Source organism: Rhinolophus sinicus, linkage group LG02 (assembly GCF_036562045.2).
Source record: "Rhinolophus sinicus isolate RSC01 linkage group LG02, ASM3656204v1, whole genome shotgun sequence".
NCBI classification, from domain to species: domain Eukaryota; kingdom Metazoa; phylum Chordata; class Mammalia; order Chiroptera; family Rhinolophidae; genus Rhinolophus; species Rhinolophus sinicus.
The window spans coordinates 74,487,222-74,502,365 of NC_133752.1; the positions used below are offsets into that span (position 1 = coordinate 74,487,222).

The window sequence follows — 15,144 nt, forward strand, 5'->3', positions numbered from 1 at the left end:
AAAATGTTTCAAAACCAGCTTCAATGACACCCATAGTTCAAGCTAATATTCAATGAAATTGTTTCCTCAACTGTACAAAATGTATTTAAGTCTCTTGGAGTTCTCAATAATGCAATATGAACTTTGTCAAAGCATAACATGGGGAGACAGAGACGGAAAGAAAATGGATCCAGGTCTGAGAAGTACCAGCCCCAGTTCTGTCACTGTGTTCACTATATGAGTATGTGTGTATGCATGTATGCAAGAGATGGAGGGAGATTTTAGAAAAATCCAGATATTAGGCTTGTTTACATAATAAAAACAATAATAATTACCGTTAACTGAGCATTACTAGATTCCTGACATGGTGCTTTGAGTTTTAGCATACTGAATTATTTTATTCAATCCCCTTTACAGCTTCCTTAAGGTAGGTACCTTTACCTCATTTTACAAAAGAGGTAAAGGCTTAATGATGTAAAGCACATTTCTCCAAGACACACAGATAGCAAGTTGTGGGGTGGGAGTCAGAATCAAAGCCTGTAACTCTAAAATTAATCTAGTTTAATCACTACGCAAACACCAGCTCCAGCATGCATCTGATATGGGGTGAGGGGTGAAGATTTGCAGATTACAAAAATCCATTCCTGCTGCAACAAAATGGGTTTTTTCCTTTCAGTCCTGTTTTTTTGCTTTGCAGTACAAAATGTTCTCTTATAATTAATTCTTCTAACCATCCCAATTTTACAGAACTGTACAAAGAAGTTTGGACAGTTTTATCAAAATTGCTTTTTAAATAGTACGATGTACTTTTTAAACTAATCATTTTACAGGCTGCTTCCAATGTGAGAGCATCTCTGCCAAATAAGTGGGATCTTCTCCCAGCTGAGAATTACTCCCTGGAAGAAGAGACCATCTTATTTCCTTTGGGCTCCCACAGTCGCCCAGGGCCCGGCACAAAGCAGGAGCTCAGCCAGCACCTGGTTCACCCCCTCCTGTTCCTTCCCCTTCATCTGTAAAATGAGAGGCTTAGTCTTGGAAGGGCTCCTTCCAGGGCACATGGCCCCTGAGGTAGACATTTGCTAAGCACACCATAAAGCTTGGTTCCAGCCCCCACTTTCTCCACCCTTCAATCCATGCAGAGAATGGGGCTTCTGATCACCTGTGATTTAGCTCCTCGGCCATCCCAAGGGCTTGGTTCAAATTGAGCTGCCCTTCAAAACATAGCTGCCTCTGCCCTGTGGCTGCTGCTTCTGGCATTTCCTTATGTGTGATTTAAGCTTCCCTTCAGACCTTGTTTGACGATTTCTTCTGTCCAACAGCACTGGCAGAGGCAACGTTGACTAAAATCCAACCTCTCTTTTTACTAGTAAGGTGAAGATTAGTTAATAGGCAAAACCCTCTTAGCAGAGCTCCTTTGGTTCTGGACAATTCAGGGATTCCCAGCCTGGACTAATTTGCCAAAATCTATAATTTGTGTAGACCTCATAATTCTTTTTATCCTCCAGTATAACCTCAATGCCAAAGCCAGGTCACTTAATTGGTCATAATTATTGGACTGCACAGCTTTCTACCTACATAAGGATTTCTAATACCTCTAATTCTCATCTGGAAATCAGAGCATGTCTTCTTTCTACCTGGAAATTGTGTTAGTCTTTGTATTGTTCAGGTGCTGTGTACTTTTCAAAACTGTTTCTTACACTGATCTCAATAATAAGGCAGAAAAAGACTGAGCTTCCCAAGAGCAAGAGCAAGGACCATCTCTGCCTCATTCATCACAGCGTAGGTCCTTCAGATATGTTTGCTGAGTGAATGGCTCATCCTGGATTAGAAGTCAGGAGTCCTGGTTTCATGTGCTGGCTTCTTTATAGTCTAAGCGAGGACTGTCCAGTAGAAAGAGAATGCAAGCCGCATACGAGGTCTGACAATTGAGTTCGCGAACTCATCCTAGAGAAAGTGCCACATACCTCATTGCTGAATATCACTATGGCCACCTTCAAAGTACTCCCCTTGGGAAGCTATGCACCGACGCCAGTGCCTAGTCCACACTTTGAAGCAATTTTGGAACTCTTTTTCTGGAATGGCCATCAGAGCTGTCATCATATTACTCTTGAGGTCCTGAATGTCATCAAAACGTCTTCCTTTCAATATTTCCTTTATCTTTGGATAAAGAAAGAAGTCATTGGGGACTAAATCAGGTGAGTAGGGAGGGTGTTCCAATACAGTTATTTGTTTACTGGCTGAAAACTCCCTCACAGACAGTGCTGTGTGAGCTGGTGCATTGTTGTGACACAAAAGCCATGAATTGGCAAAAAATTCAGGTCGTCTAACTTTTTCATGCAGCCCTCTCAGCACTTCCAAATAATAAACTTGGTTAACTTTGTCCAGTTGGTACAAATTCATAATGAATAATCCCTCTGGTATCAAAAAAATGTTAGAAACATCTTTGCAACAAAGTTCTCGAACTTAATTGTCAGGCCGCGTATTACTTAAATTTTCTAGCAGCCACATTTTTAAAGTGAATAAATATATTTTAATAATAAACTTTATTTCATATATCTCAAATATTGTCGTCCTACCATATAATCAACATAAAAGTTATTAATAAGATATTTATATTCTTTGTACAATGAAATGTGGGGTCTATTTTATAGTTACAGCACATCTCAATTTGGATTAGCCAAATTTTTAAAACATAGACTTTAATTTTTAGAGCAGTTTCAGGTTCACTAAAATCAAGCAGAAAGTCCAGAGATTTCCCATCTGTCCCCTCCTGAACAGCGTCCTCTACTATCAGCATCCCTCACGGAGCGGTGCATTCGTTACAACCCATGACCCTACAATGACTCATCATTCTCACCCAAAGTCTATAATTTACATTAGGGTTTATACTTGGTGTTGTACCTTATGTGGATTTTGACAAAGAATAATGACATACATGCACCATGAGAGGACCACACAGAGTAGTTTGACTGCCCTAAAAATCCTCTGTGCTCTGCCTATTCATTCTTCTCTCACCAATAACCCCTGGGAACCACTGATCTTTTTATTATCTCCATAGTTTTGCCTTTTCCAGAATCTCATACAATTGGAGTCACAGAGTATGTAGTCTTTTCGAATTGGCTTCTTTCACATAGTAACATGCATTTAAGCTTCCTCCACGTCTTTTCACAGCTTGACTGCTCATTTCTTTAGAGTGCTGAATTATATTCCATTGTTTGAACGTAGCACAATTTATTTATCCATTCACCTACTGAAGGACATCTTGGTGGCTTCCAAGTTTTGTCAATTATGGATAAAGCTGCTGTAAACAGCTGTGTACAGGTCTTTGTATGGACATAAGTTTTCAGCTCATGTGGGTAAATACCAAGAAGCACAATTGCTTGATCGTGGTTTTGTTTTATAAGAAACTACCAAACTGTCTTCCCAAGTGGATATACCATTTTTCATCCCCACCAGCAATGAATGAGAGCTCCTGATTCTCTACATCCTCACCAGAATTTTGTGTTCTCAGTGTATTGAATTTTAGCCATTTTAATAGGTGTGGAGTGATAACTCATTGTTGTTTTAACCTCCAATTCCCTGATGACATATGATGTTGAGCACCTTTTCATGTGCCTCTTCGTCATCTGCATATCTCCTTTGGTAAGGTGTCTATTCATGTCTTTTACTCATTTTTTAATTGGGTTGTTCATCTTATTGTTGGATTTTAAGAGATTTTTGTATGTCTTAGATAACAGTACTTTATCTACATGTTTTTTGCAAACATTTTCTCCTGGTCTGTGACTTGTATTGTCATTTCTTGACAGACTAACCAGATTTCAATAGTATTCAGTAGTAATAGTACTCGATAGTACTAGTAGCTACTGTATTAGACAGCACAGCTTTAAATAGGTTACCCTGGTGATAGGATGCAGTCACTCAACCTCTGAGATGAGACGTCCAAGAGGAAATACCTAATTAGTGGTTGGATACAGGAAGCTAGAGCTCAGAAGAAAGATTCAGGTAGAACTTAAATACTGGAGTTATCAGCAATTAGGTGGTAGCTGATGTGTGTGAGCAATGATACTACTCAAGGAAAGAGAATTGACTGGAATGAAAAGAGGGTCTAGAATGGATTTCTGAATAACCTGCCTACCAAACATCTCCACTTGGGATGATCGAGAATATTCTTAGATTCAGAATATCCTCAGTTCCGTTCATTCTTTCCCTCCTCCCCCAGATCTTCTTACTCATTTTCCAACTTGTACAAGCTGGAAGTCTGGAAGTCATCCTCAAGTACTCCCTCAGCCCTCAGCTTCCAATGCGTATCTGTGGCCAACTCCTCCTCTAATTCTATATCCTAAATTGCTCTTGTATCTGTCCCCTATTGTCATCCCCATTTCATCATCTCTCACCTGGATCACTGCCATAGTTCCCTAACTGGCCTCTCTGTCTCCAGTCAGGCCTCACTCAAATATATTCTACACACTGATGCCATCGTGATCATTTAAAAAGGTAAATCTGATCATGTCACTGCTGACTTAAACTCCTTCAATGACTCCCCATTACATTCATAATAAAGTCTAACTTCAACATGGCATTTAAGGCTTCAATGCTTGCCTCTCCCGCTGCACGCACAGTACCCTGAGCTCCAACAACACCAAGTGCATCCCAAATCCTAGGTATTCTCTCTTGTTCTCGCCTTACTCTCTCATACTCTCACATCGTTGCCTTTGTACTCGTGCTGGTCACTAAATGTTTGTGTCCCCCTCAAATTCATATGTTGAAGCCCTAACCCCACTGTCGGTATTCAGAGGTGGGGCCTTTGGGAGTGAATTAGAGTAGATGAGGCCACGAGGGTAGAGCTCCCAGGATGTGATTAGTGCCCTTAGAAGAAGAGGAAGAGACCAGAGACTTCTCTCTCTCTCCTCCACAAGACAGTATAGCAAGAAGGTGGCCATGTGCAAAGCAAGAAGAGGGTTCTCCCCAGACAACGAAATCTGCTGGTGCCTTCGTCTTGGATTTCCAAGCCACCACACTATGAGGAATAAATATTTGTTGTTTAAGCCACCCAACCTATGGTGCTTTGTTGTAGCAGCCCGAACTGACTAGGACGTGCTTCCCTGTGCCTGTCCTCCACACCCCCTCTCTCTGTCTTCCTTTTCCACCTGGGTCACCCCTTTAAGACTCAGCACAGTGTCTCCTGTTCCAAGTGCCTTTCTCTAAGCTTTCCTGTACCAAGCTGGGTGTGCTGCCTCTCTCCTCCCATACCACCGTGCGCGTGCCTTTAGTAGTATTTTGTAAGTGTTATATATTCATCTGTCTTGCCACCTGGATTGTGAACACCCTGAGGTCAATGATTTTATGTGTCATCTCTGTATCCCCAGAACTTTTCCCATGTTTGGCAGGAGGTATTTGAAAAGCTTTATCAAATAAAAGAGCAGCAGAAGTGCCAGCCCAGTACCCTAAGAAGAATCACATATGGTTACCTGGTAATATTACCCAAGTATTTTTTCAGGGCTAAACTGTGTGTGAGAGGAGGAGGTAACCCCAGAAGTATTGGAGGAGTGAAACATTTAATGGTAAGTGGTAATGGTTAGGGATTTTTTTATGCCTATATTATCACTTAATGACCAAATTAGAAAGGTTGTAGTTAAGGAGTTAATATCCACCATCAAATGAACCCAGTGAAATTCCTTGCCTGTTCCTGCGTACATTCCTACTTCCTATTGTCCCTTTATTTGCATTCTAGAGTGGAGTCCCACATACTTCTAGTAGGTCCCCTGCTGCATTTGGTGGACTCTGCATTTTTATATAGGGCATGCCTTCAGGAACGCTTGAGTCTACAATACATTCCCTCCCTGAGGTTTCAGAGACAGAATGTCTTACTTTAGTGGGAACCTAGAGAATGTTCCAGAATCGAGGGATGCCTTCCTGCAGAGACTTCATCTCAGTTCACTCTGGGCAACAAGGTAGGAGAATCAAAAGAAATATTGTGGACTGACCTTACAGGGATCTGGCTTGCAGCCAGCTTCAGAGGTTAAAGAAGGATTAATGGGTCAAAATTGATTGACAGGAATCTGATTGGTGTGTCCCTCGGTGCAGTGGTACATCTCACGCTACGGTTTCCTGGTTGCCACTAAGTAATAACCTCTCCCCAGGGAAGCCTTCCTCTCCCCAGCAACTTCCGGACACCTACCTTCTTCCATTTGAGCCCTTACCAACATCAGCTATGATTCCTCGTTTAGTTGTCTGGCTACTCTCCAGAGCAGGAATCGTGCCCTCTCTACTTGGACAGGGAAAGCTATTGAGAACTTGGGCCTTAGAGTCAGAACTGAGTTTGATTCCTGGCTTTGCTTCTTACTAACTATAGGACCTTAAGCAAATTATTTGAGCTCTGTGTTCCTCAGTTTCTTTGTATTGGTTTCCTGTGTTTTGTTGCAACAAATTACCACAAACTTGGTGGTAGCTTAAAACAACAAACATTAATTCTCTCACCATTCCGGAAGCCAGAAACTGGAAATCAGTGTCAGTAGACAGAAATTTAGGTATCAGCAGGGCCACACTCCTTCTGGAGGCTCTAAGGGAGAATTCTCTTCTCACCTCTTCCAACTTCTGATGGCTGCAGGTGCTCCTTGACTTGTGATCACATCACTCCAATCTCCGCCACTATAGTCATATTGCCTTCTACTGGTCTGTGTACTGTGTATATCAGATCTCCCTCTGCCTCATCCCATGAATCATATCTGAGGATAAATATGATGGCAGCTGGCGCCCATCTGGATAACCCAGGCAGGATAATCTCCCACCTAAACATCCTTAACACTCTGCAAAGAACCTCTTACCAAATAAGGTAACATGTATATCCCAGGTATTCCGATTTCACATTTTTGAGGCCACTACTACACTCCTCAAGTGTTACAGTGTAAACACTGATTGTTTTTGCTTACTGGAAAGCAGGGCTGAGACCAAGGACTCGTGCAAGCAGTATTTTGGGAGAAGTGAGGGGAACTAGGAAGAGCAAAACAGGGAACAAGGGAAAGTCACTGTAAACACACATTGTTGAGCTGGTCACTGTGGCCAGCTAGGGCTCCATCTTGAAGGGACCCTCTGGGGAACTGTGCAGAATGACCTCAGCATTGTCCTTTTGCGGGATAAAGGAGGGAGCACTTACCCACCATCACCCATCTCCCATTGGCCTTGTGGGCAACGCTCTCATACTTCCAAGTCTGAGCTCGCATCAGAGTGGCTGAGGAGTCTCACGGTGGAGTTCTTGGCAGAGGCAGTGAAGCCGCAGGGCAGAGGGTGAGAGATAAGTGTTGTAGCTGAAACAAGGTACTGCCAGGTTATACCTATAGGAAACTGGTTGTCATGGCAACAGCTGGACTAAAATGAATCAACAAGATATAAGGTGGGGTACCACAATGGTTTCTGTACATAAGGGTTGTTGAAAGGATTAAAGTATCTATCATATGAAAAACACTCAAAAAAACATTAGCCATTATTTTGGTTGCTGCTATTACTTATATGTGTTCTTACATCACATGCCTCGAATACTGCCTACATATGGGTAACTCTCAATATATCTTTGCTGCCCGGCTGAATGGACGGAAGGAACGAAGAAAGAAAGGGAAAGAAGGAAGGAGGGAAAAAGGGAGGGAGGAAGGGAGAGAAAGAGGGAAGGAGGGCACATGGACAGATTAAGGGACCAATCCATGTTTTGAAAAAACACTTTAGTATTTCTCAGAAAAGAAACCATAAGTTTCTCTCTAATTAATCAGATAGTCAGCTGTGGGGGTCTTGAGGTACCAGGTGGATGCAACAAAACAGGGCTAGCACCAAAGATAAACATTCTTTTAACTGGTTCAATTTTTTCCCTTCTACTGCAATCAAAGTTTAAAGAGACTTCTTTAATTAACTCAAAGTTTTCATTGCCCTGGACAATTTTGAGATTTAGATCTCAGCTATTTTACTCTGGGCTGTGTGTAAATTAGAGCCCTCATGGTGTGTTGTGCTGGAAGGAACTTAACTTTAAATCCTGGAACTTAACCTTAAATTCTTAAGACCCATATGCACTCCATTCTTGCCGTGATTCTGGCGTACAGGATTATGGGTTAGCACAGTGCCAACAGTCTTTGGAAGAGAATATATACTTCCTATGTCATTGTCATCATCACCCTAAACAATCACTGCACATTTTACTGTATGCTTACTAGGCAGTCAGCATCCCTGTGTTGGGTGCTAAGAATGAAAGCTCCATATTCCTGCCCTCAATGAATTTATATTCTACTTGGGAAGATGATATAGTTACACAAAAACAAATAACATAGCACTTATCAGATCTCAAGGAAGAACTGCTGCTACCCAGAGCTGAGCCAGGCTACCTATTTGTGATCTGGTGGCTAGTGTGCCAAGAACAACTTAATTTGGGGTTGAGGCTAGTGAGGTCACACTTGGCTAATTTTCCTCTAGCCAGATCATGGCTGGCTCATGCTCTCTGGCAAGAGTCTTATGACATAAAGTCCTTCTTAATGTTTTAACCATATGCTTTTCATCTTCCAGTGTCTGCCTGGATCTGCAATAGAAGGGAAAGACTATCCTTTTGGGTTTAATGATTTATTCATCTGTTCATTCAACAAATATTTATTCAGTACCTACTAAACAGTCAGCTCTAGGCTAGGCAATGGGCATCAATGGTGAATAAAAACAACCACAGGCTTTGCTCTTGTGTTGCTAATAGTCTAGTGATAAAGACAGTTACTAATTAGATAATCATCCCAGCAAATGCAAAATCCCAACTGTGATGAATGCAGAGAGTTTCAAGATGTATAGCATGGGGTTTACCTTGTGAGACAGGTCAGGAGAGACCTGAAGATGTGACAATCAAGCTGAGAACTGAAGGACAGCAGGATGAGTTAATGTTAACCAGATGAAAACGTGGAGCAAGATCATTCTGGAGAAAAGAAATAGCTCATACCATGACCTTGTGGTGGAAACGTATGGCTCCTTGGAGGAACCCAGAGAAGGCCAGTGAGACTAGGGCAGAGAGACCAAGCAGAGCAGAGGGCAGAGTGAGATTGGAGAGGCAGATGGCCATGTCATGGATTTTGGCCTTTACCCTAAGAATGATGGGAGCCTTCAGCAACCCAAGTAAGTTGTCTGTGTGGAACAACATCTTGGATGCCAGGCGGCGGAGTTAGAACAAGTTTTACGAGAGTTATCAAGTTCAAGTATCAAGCTTTATGACCGTAAAATGTCTTTTTTCAGATTAGTTAGGCACTAACAGTAGAAAGCAGTAACAGACCACAAATAACAGTGACTTCAGTTTATGTCTTTCTCTAGCACCAACAGGGTGGCTCCACATCAGGGGTCAGGTCCCTTCTACCCTGTTACTCTCATCTGCATGGTCCATGATGGCCCACCATCACCAGGTCAGCATTCCACCCAGCAGGAAAGAAGAAAAGAGGAAATAGAAGGATATGACCATTTTTCATAAGGGCATAACCTAGAAGTTGCACACACTATTTTCGCTCACATCCCATTGACCAGAATTACTTTCTTAGGCTCTCCTTGCTACAAGGGGAACCAAGAAATGTGGTCTTTCTCCTCGGCAGTCCTGTAACGGCAGCCAACAATTTTACCACTTCTCCCACAAGGGGGAAAAAGAATATTGATGGAAAGTTGGCGGCCTCTGCCACAGGGCCCTTAACTGATCACCTAGGCCAGCTGAGGCAGATATACATTCATTCACTGAGCACCTACTATTTGCCATGGATGTGCCAAGGGTAGAGGTTATAAAGATGAAGGAGACATAATAACTACCCTTGAGTAGCTCACAGTCTAGTGCAGTGGAGCTCAAACTTGCCTCCATGTTAGAGTCCCCTGAGGAAGTATTAAATCTCTCAGTGACAAGGTCTCACCTCTTCTCAATTAAATCAGAATCTCTGAGTGTGAGACCCAATTATTGCTGTGTCTTCAAACTCCCTGGGTGCTTCCAATGTGCTGCCAAGGTTGAGAAATACTGGCTCAGTGGGAGAGAGAGATGGGTTAACTAAAAGCTCCAACACAAGGCAATATCTGCTCTGATAGAGAAAGGTACAAACCTCTGTGGGAACACAGGGGAGCATGTGACTCCTTAAATAGACAAGGGTCCTCAGAGACTGCACAAAAGAGGTGACACTTGAACAGTCTTAGAAGATGAGTGGCAATTTGTCAGGTGAGCACAGCTGGGATGGGCATTCCAGGTAGACTAAGGAGTATGTACAAAAGCATGCACCTGTGAACCGTTTTTGAAATTCTAAGATAAGTAGAATTCTTTTCCCTAAATTATACGAGCGTCTAACATGTGATTGGTCATAAATGAGTCAGAGACCTGCTCATAGTATCTGAGAGCAACTTCTGATCTGCAAATGACTAAATATTTAACATTTTGTACTGATTTGCCTGCTGCTGCCTATAAACACTTGGCCTTGTAGGTTCCTAGGGGTACCGTGAGTGCATCTGAGCTATGGGGTGATGAGGCAGAATGTCTTTCTGATGGCATTGCAAGGGCAGCAGCCAAAGAGAATGGAAGCCAAGTAGATCCCTTCCTGTGTCCAACTTTAACCCTTTACTTAGAGAAACATGGAGAGGTGTGGGGGGGAGAGGTACCTAAGTGTTGGGCTGACAAGGCCAGGCTAGCAGAGATGCACTCTGGAGGCTCAGACATTTTAGCAAATGATATGACCATTCAGTTGCATACTAGCTTTATGTTAGCCCTGGGCGAGGTGCCTCATGGAGCATCAGAAAACCAGCTATTACCCCAGTCACATGCAGGATGTGTGATGCTGAGGTGAGTGAGGCCACCAACGAAGTAAACATAAGGTGAAAGACATGGGTGGCAAGATGGAAGACTAAGGTGTTAGCAGAGTAGGAGAAGAAATCAGACGAAGAAACACGGGACAAGAGTACCAGAAGAAAGGAAGGCATCGCAGAACTCAGGAACAAAACAGAGGCCCATGAAATCCTGTAGCTTGGAGCCCCCTGGCATCAAATGATTTGAAGTTGTTCCTCTGCAGCCCCTTCAGTCCTTCCCAGTGTTTAACCCAGGCTGAGGTTTTGCAAAATGACAAGAACCAGACTTCTGGTATGGCTGGAGTTGCCTAGCTCAGTCCCTGATCACTCGGGAGGAGAGAGAAGTGAAGCAAGGAATGTGCCAAATATGGCTGTCACCCATGAATGCTCACAGATGGCCCAGGAGAGGAAGGTCCAGGAAAGAGCTACTTATGTCAGGCTTGGCTTTGGCCCCTCATCCAAAATGAGAAGTGGACAATAGCAGGCCATTGTGTATCCAATCAACTCTCAATTATCCAAGGGCAGAGTCTCCACTCTGTGAGTCCCCCCTACTCCCTTTGAGTTCCCTCCAGCTGTCTGCCCTTTGACCGGTTTCCTGCCCATCAGAGCCACAGTCAGAGGGTGGGCAGGTGGAGGAAGGGTGAGGATGTAAAGTTCAGATCAGTCATTTTAGAGGCTGTTCCTCAGACACTTGCAAAAGGGGACGGATCATTGGTTAAACCAACATTCGGTTTATTTGGGGTTTTAATTTATCAGGTCTGTGCCTCATCCTTCATTAGCACGGATAATTGGTAATTGGTTAAGTGATATTTGTTCAATCTGTGGCGCCTCTGCTATTGTATCTGCCTCGTTTCATTTTTTTAAAATCGTCTGCATTAGTAAAAGCCATATTGAAATGATGTTCTCAATGCACTTAGAGCTCTACTATTTTAGCATAAAATCTACATCTGTATTCCCTATTTGAAGGAAGGAAAAATTTGAAAGTGGATGGTGTAACCACAGATATGGGGGATTTGTATCCATGAAATATTTAAGTAAATGCTTTAAAGTTATATTTATCTCACTTTCACATAGAAGACATTTAAATCTGAAACAGATTTGTTGGGTGTTTTTAAAAATCTCCCCTGAGATTTTGTATGGTCAAGGTGAAGGCAGAGAGTAAATCTCTGATTGCTCTCTTATTATTGCCCCCTTCCTTCCGACATCTTAGCTTACTCACCTGCACAAAATAAACGTAATTCTTTTACTTACTGGAATTTTAAAAAGTTGAACTAACTTACGTACAGAAAGAAATTCATTCAGTTTGGAGGCACATTCAGATTTACAGCGCCATTTAAAATGAAATCTTGACGTTCCCCAGTGTCCTCCAGTCACCCTCCCCCTGCACTGACTTGTTCTGTAAAACATGGAGAGGCGCTCCTGTATCCATGGGTCACTGAGGCCACCAGGCTCAGCCCCTCCCTTTCCCAGACCTCCAGCAGAGGCCGCCCAGCTCATTAAGCCTCTTTGGCCCCCTTGGCTCCTTCTGCTATTGGGACACACCGCTCAGGCGACCGGGGCTGAGACTGTCGCTTCGCTGGACCCCAGCCTGCTTAACTCAGCTCCTACTCCAGAACCTGACCTCTTTCAGTCTCACATGGCAACAAAACCTTGTACATCCTCCCAAGTATCTGATGATGACCAGAGACCAACAAAATATTTGTTCCTTAACTATGTGGCCATGTTGGTTTTGAGAGTTTGCAAATCTACTGGTTAGTTGATCCGTTCAGCAGTCTTCTGTTTTAATATTTTCTGTTGGGAAGACTGGAATTGGAAAATCAACGCTGATTAATACATTCTTTAATACTAATTTTGAAGACAGTGAATCTCCACGTTTTTACCCACATGTTAGACTTAAAGCTCGGACATATGAATGCCAAGGAAGTAAAGTTCGATTGAAATTCAACATTGTGAATATACAGTGGGATTTGGTGACCAAATAAACAATCACAAGAACTAACAACCAGTAGTTGACTACACAGATGCTCAGTTTGAGGCCTGTCTCCAAGAAGAACCTAAGGTTAAGCGCTCTCTCTCTTTAACTACCACGGTTCTCGTATCCATGCTGCCTCGACTTCCTCTCACCAACAGGCCATTCTCTGAAGACACTGGATCTCTTGGCTGTGAAGAGTCTTCACAGCAAGGTGAACATTACACTGGTGATTGCCAAAGCAGATGGAATTTCTAAAACTGAATTACAGAAGTTTAAGATCAAGCTCATGAGTGAATTGGTCAGCAGTGGCCTCAAGATATACCAGTTCAACAGGTTTTGAATCTACTGCTAAAATCCATGCATCAATGAATGGACACTTGCCATTTGCTGTTGTAGGAAGTATGGATGAGGTAAAAGTTAGAAATAAAATGGTCACATCCCACCAGTAACCTTGGAGCGTTGTACAAGAGGAAAATGAAAACCACTGTGACTTTGTAAAACTCCAGGAATTGCTCATTTGTACAAACATGGAGGATCTGCCAGAATGGACACACACTCGGCTCTACACGATGAACTTTCCAGGGGTTGCAAACAAACTGGAGGAAACGGGCTTTACTGATATGGGCCCAGAGCATAAGCCACTCAGTCTTCAAGAACCTATGAAGGAAAAACCACAAATTTTATGGTGAATGTCAGAGGAACAAAGAAAAAATGAAGCAGATGTTTTGTAGCAAAAACAGAAAGAAGCCATTCTGAAAGAAGCCGAGAGAGAGCTACCGACCATATTTGAGCACCAAAAGAGTTCACCAAGAAGACACAAAGAAGCTTGAAGAAAAGAGAAGACTTTAAAAGAAGAAATAATCTCTTTCTCTTTCAAGAAAGCTACCTCTGAGATATACCAGAACCAGACTTTTATGGCAACGGGCGGCAACCTGAATGAGGAACGACAAGGACCATAAGAACTCCAATTTTATGTAAAACAAAGCTTCCAGATCACAGACGGTCATCACAAGCAAAATGTATTAAAATGTTACAAGTATGCTGTGATTTTCTGGCTGTTTTTATTTGCTGCATCACTTATTCTGTATCTGACAAATGTCCAATTTATGTGACTGCCAGTCACACAAATGGCCAATTAGTGACTGCCATTTATGAAAAAATACTTTTAAGTATAAGGTCAATACATTAGCCAGAATGAACAATAGCACTTACATAGTCACTGTTGTTAGAAGTTTTTAAGTCGCTGGTTTGTGATGAATCTAGATGGTTCCTCCTGCTGCCCACCTATTGTCACTTTGCAGAGCACTGTACCACAGAGCAGTGTCAGTGCCACTGAAAGTACAGAACTCATTCAGATATGGCTAACGGATTGCATTTGTATTCCAAGATGAACCTTTTTTTTGGTACATACTAAAAGCAAAATTTTGGGAATGTGTTTTAAAATGTATTATGTACCTGATACTGACCTCTCAACAGTTTTATAGAACTTTTTAATTTTTGATGTGAGCAATTGGTGACATGATCCTAAGCTTTGGTATCAAATTTTATACAAAATGATGGCTTCCATGCTTTAGTGTGTCTTATTGTGGTTGGTGTGTTATTATGAGGAAACAAAATATGTTTAAAAGTAAAAACATCCAGGTATATAAACCCTTTTCTAGTGATACATACCTTTAAACCTGGGTGTTATCACAGTATTTTCATTAGGGTATTACATGCTTGTTGCTTAAACTCTGTCTTTCAGGGAAAAAAATAAGAAGGTTGAATCGTCTTATTAAAAATATATATATATATATATTTTTTTAGGTTTGTTTTTTTTTTTTTAATTTATTGGGGTGACAATTGTTAGTAAAATTACATAGATTTCAGGTGTACAAAAAAATATATTTCTTAAGAAAATAACTGAAAATCTAAATATTAAACATATAAACATTTAGATAAGTCATATCTCAAGGGATGTTTCAATTGAGTGCCTTTGTAGTATTCTCAGAACAATTAATTTTTTCTTAACAGTCATAGGTATGTATTTTTTTACTTTTTTTTGTACTTGAATATTGTAAATAAAACTGCCATTTACTCTGGACTAATAAAATATATCTACATATTTACCAAAAAAATTAAAAATAAACAAAATGAAATCTTACTAGGTAAACTAGGGCAGGGTTTTGTTACCATTTCCATGGTACAGTATGAAAGGAGCAGAATTTACATTCTAGAATTAGAAATAAAATTTCCATTGTGGTTTTTTTCATTTTCTTTTTCTTTTTTTGTACTTTTTATTATGGATATTCCATAGTACTTTGAATTGCTTGCATATATATATATATATATTTTTTTTTTTTAAGAGTAGGACCAGCCACAAAAAGAGTGGGACTAACCAC

General features: G+C 41.5%; 1 pseudogene; it reads left to right on the forward strand.

The window, feature by feature from the left end:
- The first annotated feature begins 12,418 nt into the window (after positions 1–12,418).
- LOC109442108 (septin-10) lies at positions 12,419–13,741 on the forward strand (annotated as a pseudogene).
- The last annotated feature ends 1,403 nt before the right edge of the window (positions 13,742–15,144 follow it).